This window comes from Achroia grisella, unplaced genomic scaffold (genome assembly GCF_030625045.1).
Source record: "Achroia grisella isolate CSIRO2021 unplaced genomic scaffold, CSIRO_AGI_Agris_v1 utg544, whole genome shotgun sequence".
Taxonomy (NCBI): Eukaryota; Metazoa; Arthropoda; class Insecta; order Lepidoptera; family Pyralidae; genus Achroia; species Achroia grisella.
The window spans coordinates 46429-51634 of NW_026712929.1; positions in this window are offsets into that span (position 1 = coordinate 46429).

The window sequence follows — 5206 nt, forward strand, 5'->3', positions numbered from 1 at the left end:
CTTGAGGAAAGGAAAGTACCTCCTCCTCTAAAGAAAGAAACTTCTAAAAATTAAATAAATAAGCGAATTTTATATGCTCATAGATTATTATACACTCAATTAAATATAAAATTATACAATAATAAATATTAATATACTCGTACTCTTATGGAATATACGAATATCTTCATTAAGTGGTTTGGCTAAATACTATTATAGAAACATTTGGTAAAGTTTGATATAAATGATAGTAGAGTATTTCGTACATACAGATATGTATATACGAAATGTTTCAATATCACAAATCACATAAAAAAGATTAATATTTAAAATAGAATACTAGTTTTTAACCTGTTTATAAAGCGGATGTCAATCAATTTGCCTGTAAATGAAATGGAGATTTTTTTCATTATGCATGTATTATATAATCTGAAACTGGTATAGAAATAAGAGATAATGAATTAAAAACAAACATCAGTATTATCATATACAAAAAATTTCTCCGTAATGTATCTGTGATATGTATGTTGATGCGAGTTAGTATGCACACTATTGTTTCCCAAGAAAGCGCCGGTATAACTCGCAAAGGTTATTTCGTTGTATTTTTGATGACGCCATATTTCATATTACCGACAATGTCGAGAATCGTGGCCGCGAGCGTTCAGGGCAGATAAATAGGGTTGACATTGTTTCACGTATTAAAATTATATAATAAAATACGATATATAGTATACTAACTTTTCTTATTTTTTAAATATTATATGTATCTTGTCAGTTACATATTACCATCACTTTTTTCACCGTCATTTTCCTTAATAATCTCCATGGGGACTAAACAGTGATATACAATTTAATTTTAAAATGCTGTAATGCTGGAATAATCTTTTAAACTAATTTGGTGTAGGTAAAGTAGCGGGGCTGTATAAAACTTTACCACTGTATCTGTTTCAAAAACTATACTCAACATGCTTTTTTGAATATTTCGTACCAAACACCGTGACCTCATTACTTGTATGAAATTGTGATAAAATAATTTTTAAATTTAGTTATTTTTTATTAATTTTATTTAGTTTAAATTGTACAAAATTCGTTTATTAAAAATATTACATTGAATTTAAAATTTCAATTACTTTCTAATATCCTTTAGCTATAATATCTTACCCATCACAGATCTGTTACAGAATAGGTTTTCATTCTATACATATCCAACACTCCTTTACGCTTGGAGATAATGACAATATTCTCCCAAGGGAGAATGCTTACGTCCTATACTGGACTTAATATTGGGTATGCCAGCCAGCGAACTAGGGTATTCTCGCTGTGGCACAAAATAAAGCCCATTTCACGACTTGTGTCCTAATCAATATAGTAAATATCATTTTTAAATTCACCAAATGACAACCCTGAAGGTATCGCCTCCGGTTTTGAAATAAAAAATGTTATTTAAACTAGTTGTAAAAGCAATTTTTATTTAATAATACTCGGAAATTGTTACAGCACAATTTCGCTTTAAGAAATATCTTGTTACAAATTATATTGTACACTACAGTGGCGTCAGTGAACTATTATTGCCTTTTACTGCGGGCTACTTGGTGGTATAATAGAAAATAAATGTCCCATACCTTTTAAATTCATTCAATTTAACTAAAAACTATTTTTCTAAATTAACAGATTTTTCAAAATAATAGTAGTTACCTGCCAATAAAAGATCCGTCAAAATCGGTCCAACCATTTCAGAGATTAGCCGAAACAAATAGACAAACAGACAAAAAATGTAAAAAAAAATATTTTGGTGTATGTACCGTATTTATATTCATATGCATGTAGTAAAAAAACGGTTATTTCATTACTACAAACAGATACTCAATTTTTATTTATATATATAGACTAGCTGTATACGCGATTTCGTCCGCGTGGAATTTAACTTTATTTTTCTAAAATAAAAGTAGCCTAAGTTACTCCTTTTTAAAATGCCAAAAAAAGTCCCGTCAAAATCGGTCCAGCCATTTCAGAGATTAGCCGGAACAAACAGACAGACAGACAGACAAAATTGTAAAAAATTATTTTGTTGTATTAGTAGGAACATTCATATGCATGTAGTATAAAAAAATATTAAAAAAATATTTTTATTTATATGTATAAATGTATAGATTAATGGAAGTCATTTAGATGTGACATTTAATTTAGAATAAAATATATCTGCCCATGAATAATATATATAATAAGTTACAATAATATTAAGATATAAAATATGTTGGCTGTAAATTTATTATTTATTTCATAAATACGACATGGTCCGGTTCTACTGTGCCTACCTAATAATACTACGTTAAAAAAAGGAACACTTATGATAATATAAAAATATACTTGAAATATAGAAGTAATAATCCACTAATTTAATATTAATAAAGAATCGGAGTTATACCAAATCATCGTAATCGATTCTGTTTTCGCTACGATGGACCGAGCTGAAAGTTCTTTTGCCAGTCAACTGAAAATAACTTAATACCTTCTATTGTTCTCGTATCGTTTAACTCGTCGTTCTATCTCTCGATTAAGCACGCATTATTTTTTATTGTTATGTATTTAATCTGTATTCTATTTTTAAAATAAAATACAGCACAAGTATTCAACATGTCTAAATGTTTGTTTGTTTATGTATGTCATCTATATATAAATGGCTATGTATTATGTATGTATGTAATAAATATCTTATCAGTAATTTAGGAATAATTGAATTTTATTGAAGTCTAACAGTATCTACAAGTATTCTTAATCAAATGTACGTAGCTTAATATGTTAATTTACAAGTATTGAATATTAATTAATTACGACTACGAAGAAACGCGTAATTATTGTACAAAATTTAATATCCTAGTTCTAAATCGTTGAATATATTTTTGTCTTTCGAGCTGCAACTACAAAATAATTTAATTAATTGAGATAGATATTAATGTGTATTTATCTTAAGAATTTTAATCTATTTTATCTTAAGAAATATCTATCTTTTGTTTTTGAAACGGAAAAACTTATATATATTTTTCTTTATATCTAGCATAGCAACTCGGATTTAAAATAATGATATTATTAAACACATAGCTACCTCTGTAAACATTATTCACATATCAAACCAAAACTTTGTATCTACATTAACATTCTTAACATACATGTTGGTTCCTTTGACATTGTCAGATGCCAGGCTTTGTAGGGGAAAACTATTCGGTGCAAATATTCATCTAATCGAAAGTAGATACATAAGAGCTTCGTGCTTAGCATGCCATAATAATGAAATCTCTTGTGTTTAGCATACTTCTCGGTGTTATTTAGCTTCCATTAACACTACGTATTTTGTATGTCCCATGAATATAATAATCACATAAGTTCAATAAAAACAGCTTCTTTCTATTCACGTTAAAATATAGAAGAAAAAATATTAACATTTCATTTTCTTTGGACTACTAAAATTATTGATATACCTACATATGGATTGACTAGACGGATGTACCTACCCAATTTTGTTACGATCGGATATCCGAAATAGACAATCCTTCAATATCTTTTATCCAACATATTTTTGACATATATAATACATATCTTTTTACAAATTTTGATGGACCTTATAATTTGCTCTAGTCGTAGCGTATGTATATAGCATATAGAGATTACTTTGCAATATATTTTTTTGTAACAATATAACCTGACCTATCATCAACAATAAAAATATTTGCATTTGTATTTATATCTATTACACTTAAAAAGGAAATAACTTTCTTCATAGTACGTATATAATAAAAATATAAGCTAACTTACTCCATTATCATTATGGAAATCATGCGTGATATCTAGTGTTTGTTCAAAATTTGGTCCCTAATGCTTAAACACCAGAAGAACATATAGATAAACATCGTGCTTATGAATTAGTGGAGATGCTGTTTATTCAGGCCCAATTAAATTATACATTGGGGTGGGGGTTAAAATATTCACGTCACGCTCGTTCCTTGTTTGATGGTAAGGACGTTCCCTTCGAATCATTCATTGTTAATACCAGTCATCCACATTTTTTAATAATCATGGACCAATTATATGTTACGGCGAGGTTCGATGCTCATTGCAACATATAGATTGCGAGTATGCGACTGTATACCTCGGTCAGTGACGAAAATTGGAATAACGATATCAGACTGTATTCGTAGAATACGCAATTTGCGTGAAATCCTTAATTGTCAATGTAATAGTTAAATTGAATGGTAATATAAATTACATTAAACTTGTTTTATCGCGTATATCATTTCCTTTTTGGTATTATAAAATCCGCTCCAACACGCGGCAACTGATTCTATTTGATGTATTATAACGTGTTATACGACTATAATACATGCACGTTGAATTTTCTCTGTCGATTTTAATCTAAGTATGTTCTTTCCGCAAGTTAGGTTTTCAGTATTATAACTTTTATATAATGTATATATATATATATATATATATATATATATATCCAATATAATTTACGCACCAAAATACCCAATAACACTAATCAAGAAAGATATTTGAATTTGTTACTTGCTTTCACTCATTAACATTTATCTTATTGTTTCAATAACATTTATTGATACCTACTTATTTATTACACTATTTATGAATCCACTAATTATTAACCCTTAACAAGACCTCTCTTTTTTATGACTACAGCATTTATTTTGTAGCAATCACATTTTCTGAATTTCTGAATACCATTAAAATTACCCAAGGTTTACGCGTATAAAGAAACACTTCAAACGAGCGAAAATTTTATATGAACCTACTTATTATTATTATAATTCTTATTTGACTTCAAAAGGTTATCAATGTACCATATTATACGCCTATAACGTCTTTAAAAATCGTTTCACAAAAGCGACCGAAAGAGGCTTTATTTAAGTAAATATACATGAATAAAATAATTTTGACATGTTTTGGAACATTCCGCTTATTTTATCGCATTTTTATCAGCCTAACGAAAAAAGAAACCTTGTTCCTTTGTGTTGGCTATATGTTGAATATTCATGCAGGTAACTAATTTTTGTGTCATGTTTCACTGACCTTTGAAGGCACCTTACTAAAACATGTCAAAAGAAAATCAAAAGAAAAATATGTTTGCCATTCCTTTTTCGTAATGCTATTTTTATTTTCTAGATGTAAAATGTAGGAATCTGTATAATGTTTTATTTAAGTATACATATGATACATA